General features: G+C 40.1%; 1 protein-coding gene across 1 annotated transcript in view; it reads right to left on the bottom strand.

Moving 5' to 3' along the window:
- The window catches only part of LOC138243427 (scavenger receptor cysteine-rich type 1 protein M130-like), a 359,441-nt gene that overhangs the window by 249,873 nt on the left and 97,525 nt on the right, over positions 1 to 12,043 (bottom strand). The window lies entirely within an intron of this gene.

The raw sequence follows: 12,043 nt of genomic DNA, 5'->3' as shown, positions 1-12,043 counted from the left end.
GCAGGATGAACTGTCAGAGTGTATATTTTGTGGCAGAGTTGCTGCAAGATGTTAACAGTGAAAAAGGAATTTAGAAATGAGTTATTTCAAGATGAAAAAGAAAACATACACGAAACATGGTTTCATTATGACCAGAATCGGTCTTGAGATATTTTTAACTTGATTTACAGTATTTGAGAGGTATTTCTTAACACCGATACTACAGTGCTTAAGTACTGCTCATGTATATGTTTCTAGGTTTATATTATGCATTTCATACGGTCAAATTACTTTTGAGCAACTAATAAGAAGCGCGAAACGGTATGCGTTTTAGTTTCGTTTTGTGCTGGGACCCGTGGATTGATTAGAGATATCAAGTACATACAAGTCATTTTTTAAATGTTGTAGTTCGTCTTGAAAAAATGTTCCGAGTACATCATCTATCAACAGTTACACAGGTTCTGTTTCCATATTGCGGATTTTGGTTAGGTATTATCAAATCCGGTGGCGCTGTGTGTTAGTTTACTGAGTCCCATGTCACATGGTCTGTGATTGAAACCTGTAAAACCGGTTTAATTCGTCACAGCCAGCACTCTTCAGGTGTGAGGGGCTTCTGCTCAGAATGAAACGCTAAAATGTTTGTGTATATTCTAATGGTAGTGGGGGCAGGGTGTGTGGGAACAGGTTTGGTTGAAATTGCATTGGAGATCTATGTTCTTCACACCTGAAACATTTTCACTGAAAGCATTTTCTTCGCAGTTTAACCGATCTTGTTACAGCATGTTACAGTTTACTATTATTAACCATATTAATTTTAAGTGCTTAATGTAAAATCTTGTAAAAATATATTTTCATTGTTCAAATATACATTAAGTCTGACTATCATATAATAAGTTAAATACAAAACTAAAGAAAAAATAGGGTTAAATATAATTCTAAATATTTTACTAACAATGTTAACTGTTTATGAATAATAAAATGTATTAACTAAGGAGTAGGATGGCACAGTTGTTAGTATGTTTTTTGTTTTGTTTCTTTTTCATAAATACAACAGTAGTACCTGATGTCTCAGTGGCTTTCAAAATTAAATTATGCATGCAAACCTGTGAACTAGAAAGATAACTAAGATATCCATCCATTATATTCCATAATATCCATGAAATAAATGGCGCTGAAATATGTGTGACGCAGTGGTGGCCTGACACGGTGAGGTGCCCTGGCAGCTGTATGATGCAGTGGTGGCCTGGCACGGTGAGGTGCACTGGCAGCTGTGTGATGCAGTGGTGGCCTGGCACGGTGAGGTGCGCTGACAGCTGTGTGGTGTGGCGCAGTTGTGGCCTGGTACGGTGAAGTGCGCTGGCAGCTGTGTGATGCAGTGGTGGCCGGGCACGGTGAAGTGCGCTGGCAGCTGTGTGGTGTGACGCAGTGGTGGCCTGGCACGGTGTGGTGCGCTGGCATATAATGAATATATATTCATGTGCATCCAACACACAGTTCAACGCTAGCAACTACACAAAATCTAAAATATGAGCTCTACTTGCCACTTACAATACCAACAGTACCAGCTAACTTTAGTAGTGACATTTTCATGGATCTTTTTAACAATAAAATTTACAACATCAGACTTCAGACACAATTAAACAGGCCTCAAAAAAGTCTGGTACAAACATTTTCAGCATGGTGAAACATGGTGAACATTTCCACCACTGCATCACACCACACAGCTGCCAGAGCACCTCACCGTGCCAGGCCACCACTGCGTCACATAGCTGCAAGCGCACCTCACCGTGCCAGGCCACCACTGCATCATACAGCTGCCAGGGCACCTCACCGTGTCAGGCCACCACTGCGTCACACCACACAGCTGCCAGTGCACCTCACCATGCCAGGCCACCACTGCATCACACAGATGCCAGCGCACCTCACCGTAACAGGCCACCACTGCATCACACAGATGCCAGCGCACCTCACCGTACCATGCCACCAGCTGCGTCAAACCACACAGCTGCCAGCGCACTTCACCGTGCCAGGCCACCACTGCGTCACACCACACAGCTGCCAGCGCACCTCACCGTGCCAGGCCACCACTGCATCACCCACCTGCCAGCGTACCTCACCGTGCCAGGCCACCACTGCATCACACAGCTGCCAGCACACCTCACCGTGCCAGGCCACCACTGCGTCACATAGCTGCAAGCGCACCTCACCGTGCCAGGCCACCACTGCATCATACAGCTGCCAGGGCACCTCACCGTGTCAGGCCACCACTGCGTAACACCACATAGCTGCCAGCGCACCTCACCATGCCAGGCCATCACTGAGTCAGAGATTAAATAAAACCTCATTCGCACCAAACAAATTTAAATTTCTAAATATCACACAACATGATCGAATTTAAGTCATTTTAATAACAATGAATAGTCACCTAGGCGTTACATTATAAACATTTATATTGATTTAAATAACGTTTTGATTTAAATCACAAATGCGGGTTTAAATATATGTGTTTTTTGATTCACAATCAGACAAATGCAACATAAATTGATATCTTTGTCTTCTAAGTATCTTAATAAGCTTTCAGCATAGCTTTCTCCCCGTTTAGATTTATTTTGGGATCAAATGTGGAAAGATTAGATTGTAATCGTTTTTATTTTTTAAATACATTTTAGAAAAGTGTAATCTATACTAAAAAGCTGTACACCACCTGCTATAAAGATACATATTGTAATACTTTCGGGTTCGGATAGGACAGACACAAGAACTCAGACTTGCAGAGTTAAAGCAAGTTAAAGCCTTGATTTTATATATCACCTTTAAAAGTGGCATCTCAAAGCAAAGTAAATACCCAACACTGATTGTACCCATCTGTCATGCTAATAAAGCAGCTTGAATTGAATTGAGAGGGGGGGGGGGGGTATATTTGCTTTGTGTATAAAGTACATTGTGAATGTTTTCACAGCCTTCACTTTGTCATTTTTATGCCATTTTTTGACCACGCACGAATATTCCGTATCTTCATATCACTTTCCACCCCCTCTACATTCTCAGAGTAGAACAGACTAACCTTCTAATGAAAGACGGTCCACCCCCCACGGACAGGAAAGGTGCCCACAGGCACTTAAACTTAATATGGTCAGTAACAGTAAACAGTAACATGGTCAGAAGGAGCACGTACAAATGTTTCCGAAATAACCACATGTAAGACTCTGATGCTTAAAATGTTTAGGGAGAAAGTGGAATACTGGTGTGTATTTTTTCTTTAAACTACCAATACCAGCCATATACAGTCTGTAACGTAGGGATTTCTATATGTCTTTATTTAGTGGTTACATTAGTGACAAAGGCTTTTTAGCTTCAGTAACGTGTACATATCTCCCCTTTTTATAAAACGACATGGTTGAAAACTGTTCCAGAGCCACTGTTGTTTCATCAGTGAAAAGTACATCATGAAATGCCTCTCCCTGTTCAATCCACTGGAAAAAAGAAAAGGAGCATAAAGCTTCTGATGGTCATAAACGATATTCATTTAGGAGCAGCATCAGAGGTATGTTTTTAACTGCACTGCATTGGAGAGAATACCATAGTGTGTGTTTTTTTTTACTCCCTGGCGGAAACTGGCTTCCAGAAGAATCAGTATGGCTCAGAGATTAAATAAAACTTCACAGACATTAACGAAGAGCATAACGCGTGTCCTGTATACACTGCAAGTACAACCCCCCTCTCTGCAGGAGTGCTGGCTGTGACGAATTGAACCGGTTTCACAGGAATTTTCAAAGTAGGAGGCGAGATTTCCAGCGAAAGACACCTCCCCCCATCAAAAACCCAGTAAGTACAGTACTTACTAGTTAAAGGCTAGGCTCCCGACTACGGCGAAAGGAACCCTTCTTTCATTAGAAGACAATGAACATATTTAAGCCCTGAATGAATTAATAGCAAACATGGTTTACATAAAAGACATTTTTCCAAGAAAGTTTAGCCTTTGTCACTAATGAAACCACTAAATAAAGACATAAATATAAAAATCTTAAGATTTTTAAAATACATGACTTTGCTAAAATTTATTTGAAAATAAAAACAATTACAACCGCCAGGGGAGAGAGAGAACAGGGGAGGGATGTTGGTTTTGCATAAGGGGCGGGGCTATGGAAATTAGGTCTGTTTGGGAATGTGTAGTTACATGTTCTGGCTGTTTGTGAATTATCGTTGTTGAATATGGAGTGTTGAGGTATTGATTTTGTGTAATGCTTTATGTTGAAAAATGAGGTGGATTTTGTTTATGATAAACAGGATAAACTGGGATGGGAGGAAGTTTTGGTTTTGCATAAGGGGCGGGATTATGATAATTGGAGGACTTTGCGAGAGTAAAATGGTTTGATTATTTGATTTTGTATTGTGGTTGTTATCTATGTTTTTGGTTTGTATTATGTTTATATGGTTGTTTTTGTTGGTTGGTTGTTATTATGGTTATTAATAATACGATCTATAGTTGAAATCTGAGCCTAAATAAAAAGAAAAAGCAAGTGTTTAGGTTTATGAACAATCTAATTACTTATTCGTTTAAAACGCTATATAAAATAAAGTTTATTATTAATTTGCTAGACAGAGCGGTGAACATTATTATGCATAAGACAAAGATAACGATCCTGATCAGTTTAGAAATCTTTGTACGCTGTAAGGTTTTTACTTCTTAAACTTTTAAAATACACGTTTTGAATAGAAAGAAATCCTCTTCCTGGTACAGTATGTATAGCAAACCAGCACATCTTTTTTCTCCAATCAGAGGGGTGTCAGATGGTGTCAGCCAATCACCATTCTGAAGCCCTACCATAATCTCTGGTATGGGGAGACCCCAGAATTCTGTCCCATAGTTTAGACAGATGATAGATACTTTTATTGATCCCGTGAGGGAAATAAAGTAAATAATTTTCATTTTAGGAAATTATTAAACGCTCGGTTAAAAGCAAAGGAGATTGTCTGTTATAGTGGACATAAAAACAAGAGTTCGCTGGCATTATATCCTGGAAGACACAGACCGGCGCCAGACTGGTAAAATGCCTGATGAACTAGGGATTGGACAGTTTCCAAGTGCTTGTACAATCGATGGAAATGTTCAAATAAATGTGCAAAAGAAATAAACAAAATAATCATTTATTTATTTTTCATATTGGGTAGCTAATGTCCTCTCTTTGCTAGTTAGTGGCTGTGTTTCTGCGTTGGGTAGCAACGGGTGACTGTTCTCAGGCGGAAGATGTAAACAGCTTAATGTTCGTGTTAAATAATTTTTTTAAATTCAATTAAACGGGCACAGTTAAGACATTAAATATACATATACATACTGTATACAGTACAGTTTGCATACGGTAATATGTTTATGTTACGCGATTAAAAAATAAATAAATAAAAATGAAAAGTCCAGCACCAGCTGGATGCGAACACACAACCTGTCAGCTGGTAGTCATGCACCTAGACCAGTAGGCTACAAGACAGCTCGCATGATCAGGTAGGCGAAACAGCCTTACACAGTCCTGCCGCAGTACATGGATATAATCATACCGTTATTAAATTCTTGAGATACGTGATTCCATATTATATTCCCTTTTAATCAAATTCTAAAAGTATGCTTGTTGACTCCGGTATCACGTTAAAGACTTCGAAGCTTACAATGTTTAGGGAGAAATGGAATACTGGTGTGTATTTTTTTCTTTAAAGTACCAAGACCAGCTATATACTGTATGTTTATGTTCCAAAATTAATATCGTTTATGGCCTTCACACGCGTTACAGTATGCTCCTATTCTTTTTATGCTCAGCTACTAAGATTTCCCTTCAGTGGTAAAATTCAATATCTACAACGGGCACAGTAAAGACGTTTACAGTAAGTCTTTCTACGACAGACCAACGGACCACGAGTGCCCCTGTCGGTCAACCAATCACGCACCGCGGTATTTTGCATCATCGCACGTCACGATGCACGACGCCGTAGCCAATTACCTCCAGTATGTGTCTGTACCGCGCACTTTGAATGGCTGCATCTGTATGCTGCCTCCAATCCAAACTTGGCCAGAACCTCATCGTACAACTCCAGGCAGTCCAGCTGGATGGAAGACATCGCATTCTGAGCCCTGGGCCACACCCGGCTCTCCTCAACCTAGAGCAGCCCCTCCAGTTCGACCCACAACTGTAGCTGTTTGTGGACTACAGTTCAGCATTTAATTCCATCATACCCTGTCAACTGGTGACAAAGCTCAGGGGATTAGGTCTGTGCAACTCTGTCTGCAACTGGCTGCTGGACTTTCTTATCGAGAGACCACAGGTGGTGCGGATAGGCAATAAAACATCAACACCACTCACCCTGAGCACTGGAACCCCACAAGGCTGCTGTCTGAGTCCAAGGTTGTACTCCCTATTTACTCACGACTGCACAGCAAGACACAGCAATAACCGCATCATCAAGTTTGCCGATGACACCACTATAATAGGACTGATCAGTGATGATGACGAGTCCACTTACAGGGATGAAGTTGTACAGCTGCTTAGGTGGTGTCATAGCAATAACCTGGACTTGAACATAAAGAAAACGAAAGAGCTAATAGTGGACTTTCGGAGACACAGGCCACACACTCACAGCCCACTCAGTATTGATGGAACGGAAGTGGAAACAGTCACCAGCTTTAGGTTTTTGGGAATTCACATCTCTAAAGATCTAACCTGGACTGTGAACACTGACTCTATCATGAAGAAGGCTCAGCAGCGCCTTTATTTCTTGAGGTGCCTCAAGCGATGGGGGATGCCAACACATGTGTTGGTGAACTTCTACCGCTGCACTATCGAGAGCGTCCTCACCAACGGGATCACCGTGTGGTATGGCAACACCTCTTCGCGAGAAAGAAAGGCACTGCAGAGAATGGTCAATATGGCCCAGAAGATCATCGGCTGCGGTCTCACCGAGATTAAACAGCTCTATGAGGACCGCTGCCGTGGTAGTATTCTGGCCATCACAGAGGACAGTTACCACCCAGGGCATGAGCTCTTCACCCCACTGCCCTCAGGCAAGAGATATAAGAGCATACGGACACTTACCACTAGATTCTTCAATAGCTTCTATCCACAAGCAGTGAGACTGGCGAACACATTTAGCCATCCCCCTCGGACCACACCTACACCATCACCATCTACCTCATTGTAATTTATTAATTGTACGTCTCCAGTCATTGTTTACACGTCTGTATTGTTTACATTCAAACTGTCTGCATGTTTACTTGCACATTGTCTATTGTTTGTTTGTACATTGTCTTGATGCACTGTTTGCACTTTGTTTTGTTTTTTACACTTGTTTTATAATCGAGAGACTTTCTGTAAGTAAGAATTCCATTGTACCAGTACCGGTTACATATGGCAATAAAGTTCAAGTTCAAGTTCAAGTTCAAGTTCACAGGCCCTCGCCGAGCCACCACAGGGCAGCCAGGGCCTTACCTACACTCTTACCTACAGTTACACTATAACTAACACACAAATACGGCCAATATTACAACAGTAACACTGCAATTAAGGCTTACAGTATCATTATTACTAACAATAACACAAACTTAGTAGTACACTAATAATACCAATAATAACAGTAATACTATCAAAAGAACTAACATGACAATGAGTATTAATATTCTGACATTAACACTATGATTATCACTAATATTAACATGAATACTAACATTAAAACTAAAATTAAAAGTAGCTCTATCATCAATAATTCTCACATGAATACTAGTATTCAGTTGTGCTATCATCATTAATACTCACATAGACACACAGACACTACACATACTCATGGACACACACCCACACACATCAAACACCCACACACCCACAGACACCACATACGCTAATAGTGATAAAAACACAGCACTCACAGATTTCTGTTCGTTGGGCTGGACTCTAGAAAGTTATAAAGTGCTCTAGAAATTTGCAAGCGACTCTGGACCTCAACACCGGTTGATGGGTCACTTCTGTCAGACACATTGGAGCCCAAGCCCACCTACACACACATTCACACACACTGACAGATATACACCCACACATTCACACACATTATGACATACCGACAGACACACAACCACACACTCACATACATTCACACAAACATTACACACACTCACAGATACAAACTCACAGACACACATTCACAGACACACACATAGACACAGCACACACTCACAGGCACCACGCACATTTATACACACAATCAGACACTCACACACATACAGTACTCGCACACATTCACAGACACACACATACACACTGATAGACACCACACACTTGCAGACACACACCCACACACTAACAGACACACACCTGCACAATGACAGACAGATCACACTGACAGACATACATTCACACACTGACAAACACCACACACTCACAAGCACCATAAACTCACATACACTCTACAAACACTTATACTTATAATAACAGTAATGCTATCACTAAAACTAACACTACTGCTACTGTTAATACTGTAACAGTAACTCTATAATTAAATTTAATCTTAACATTAATATGACCATTAAAACTAAAACTATCAGTAGCGCTATCATCATTAATACTCACATGAACACTAGCATTAGTATTAAAACTACCAGTTGTACTCTCACTAATATTAACATAAATACACTAGCATTAGTATTAATTGCTGTCCGTGACGTCACACCACACTTTGTGACGAAGGCGAGACATCTAGCCAGGCACAGTGACCTGCCGCGTGTCGCCATGGTTACCATACTTATGATTTGTAAACAAATGGAAAATGCATTTAAACTGTTACTTACACAAATTTATTAACTTTGAATATAATTTTCTAGCTCTACGATACAATTCCTAAATAATAATTTGAACAAATCATTCTTTAATTTCAGATTGAACATTATTAACACTAAACGCATGTTAATTAATAAATATTGACTCTTTTTTAGATTTTAAAATGGGTCAAGAACGGGAAAAGAATCAGTGCTCACCAATCGGTGAACTTAATCGATTATTCTACGTTTTTTTAGTTGAATTAATTGCTTGTCGTTAGATAAGTGATCAATAACTCTCCTCGTGCGCTCTGCGCGTCTCCCGCGGTCTCGCTCTCCGATTCCGGCGCTCTGCCTGGTGTCTGTGACGTCACAGCGCTCTTTCTGACAGAGCAGAGTGCGTCTCCGCTGGAGGAGACTCCTGTCCGGAGCCCGGGGGGCTTTTCTTACAGATATAACATCCCCAAAAACAAAACACACCGGGCTATTAAGAGAAGCGATTCATAACAGCAGGAGGAGGAGAATGACAAACCGAGAAATGAAATTCATTAAACACTAACTGAAAAAAAATGTTTACTTCACAGAATAATGCGTTATAAAGCATACTCCTGTGGAGCAGAAGAGAAAGAGAAGGAGCACAGGTCTCTATAACAAGTGCTTTTAAGCGTTTTAAACGAATCTCCATAGAATAGAAGCCAGGAGGATCAGACTCCTGATCCTGGAGGTTGAAGAGCAGCTCTCGGTTTTATTTTCACTCGATCTCTCAGTTCCTCTGCGGGTTTGATGATTTAATTAACTGTATAACTGTTATCAGACTCTGTTTAACTGTATATTTATAAGACTGTCTGCGAGAGATGTGTATGAGACGCTGAATCCCAGCAGAGCAGAGCCTCTTGTGTGTGGAATCACACACAGACAGGTCTTCTGTGTGATCTGAGTCCCACTGCTCAGAGCTACAGACTGGTCAACTGGTCACTATTGTAGACACGACCATCAGTCTGCTGCTGTTGATAATCATATTACACTTATAAGAGTGGCAATACTGCTGTTCATTAAATAAGTAAAAATAATAATAAGAGATAATCACATATTGCTCAATTGTCAGTCAAACACTTCTGACAGATAGGTTTATTCCATGCTGAAAAATAGAAGAAAAATAACACAATGTTTTGGCCGTGGAGCCTTCTTCGGGTGTAAGAGAGACAGGGCAGTAGGCAAAGGTAAAGTAGTGGGAGAACAAAGGCTGGGAGGGAGGAGGAGTGAGAGGCAGGAGCAGGGGACAGAAAGAGAGGCCAATCAAGAGGTGTGAAGTCAGAATAGATGTAGAGAGGTGTAACAGAAAGAGGGTCTTGGAACAGCTGTGAAGAGACGGAATGCTGGTTTAGTGAGAGAAGCGGGCAAGTGGCCCAGGGAGGAAGAGATTTAATCTGTTTCTCTACTGTGCATGTTTAAATCCACTTAATATTGAATATTAATATGGAATTTTACAACTAAGGCTAAATTTTGGTAGCTGAAACAGAAGTACTGTATAGTACAATTTTGTTTTGATTTGAACCGATGTTTGCACCTCAATAATCCATTCGTCATTGAAAGAAGAAAAGGCAGATGTGTTTTGAATCTCACGATGATCCTGTTCTCAATCCAAAAGAAAGGTTTAATGTGATTCCACTAGAAAAAAAGAGTCAATTTCTATATCTAATGATGTCCCTCAAACATTTTGTAATATCTCTGGGAGTGTATAGAGTAGAAGCCTGGTTAACTGCTTAAATTCAAACTAAACAGGACTATGGGAATGAGATTTGATTTCGAACTGGGATTTAAATAAATAAGAACGCTGCACTACATTGTGCTTTATGTAAGACAAAAGGTGGGCTTCCTGTGTTTTCGATAACTCAGCTGTAAGAGCGGAGGAATATAGTGGAAACAGCTGGGAACTCTTTGTTCTCTGGTTTGAATCTGGCTGGAAGAAAGATGTTTTTTATGTTCTTTAATCAAAAAGTGAAAATTTGTCATTCACTTAGTTGTCCAACGAAAGCTGAGTAAACGGTGAAGCAGAGCCTCTTGTTCTGAATTCTGATTTTCTAGGCTTGTAGACTCCTCACTCTTCCTAAAACAAAGTGCCGCAGATAAAGATACAGTAGTTGTCGGGAGTTAAGTTCAGTGGTAGAGCATATACAGTACAGTACCTCGCATGTATGTGGCTGTTTTCAACCACCGGCGTCTCCACTCTGGATTTCTTCCTAAGAGCGATATCTTTCCTTACTTGTGTGTGAATTTCAGCGCGACACATAAACCCTTTGTCTGTTTTATAAATATTCTATTTTAAATCAGTTAAAACAAAAAAAGAACTAATTACATACACGTAGAAAACACATGTATCTAATTTGAAAATGTGGGCAATGTATTACTAGTTGTGGAGCTGAGCTCACAGTAGAGCAGTTGATATTGTTAAACCACGTATTGTTTTTAAATTATGCCACTAAACACTGACACGGTGTTTGTGCAGTCCTACCCAAGCTTTCTATCGAGTGGATGAGTCTCCTGTTCCATCTCCAATTCTTTCCGCACATTTCACCTGTTTCACCACCTTTATCATTAGATTATAGCCACTAATACGAGAATACTGTTCTGAAAGACTGTCTTAAATAATAATGTTGAAAAGGGTAATGATAAGAGTTTTTTTCATTAAGGTAACCATACATTTGCCTGTATAGTACAACTTCTTATCTGTATCCGCAAATCCCCAATATTAATGCTGTCTCCTGAGAAACACAAGTGTAGAGTCAAATCATATTAAATAATACAACAAATCTATTCAATTAACACCCCTATGTGACAGAACACATTTAAGACTTACACCCCTTTAAATATGTATTTCCTTCATTTCAGTTCTCTCCCCGGGATACCTGAAAATTCATTATAGTATAATAAAGTCTGTGCATGCATTACCTGTAATACAGCTACTAATACAGATAGCATTAAACTTCATTATTACGATATTACACTTTTATTAATAAAATATGTATTGATAAAATTCCTTGTGAATAATTGTAGTGTCTGGAAAGCAATTGTTCATTACTTAATGACGATATTATTTCCACTACATTCAGGACAGTTCCAATGTAATCTATTGTTCTGCTTAGTCTGCTTAGTCTCCTACTTTAGTAATGTCTAATGGGCAGCAGCTGTTATTTTAGGTTCGTTGCAATTGAGAACAGGTTTTCTACAGAGCTGCTGACAAATTTCAGCAGCCAGTTTGTTGCAACTGACCCGTTG

The sequence above is a fragment of the Lepisosteus oculatus genome, chromosome 14 (assembly GCF_040954835.1).
Source record: "Lepisosteus oculatus isolate fLepOcu1 chromosome 14, fLepOcu1.hap2, whole genome shotgun sequence".
Taxonomy (NCBI): domain Eukaryota; kingdom Metazoa; phylum Chordata; class Actinopteri; order Semionotiformes; family Lepisosteidae; genus Lepisosteus; species Lepisosteus oculatus.
Note: the sequence above shows the minus strand (reverse complement) of the source record. Positions and strands in the feature narration are given on the sequence as shown.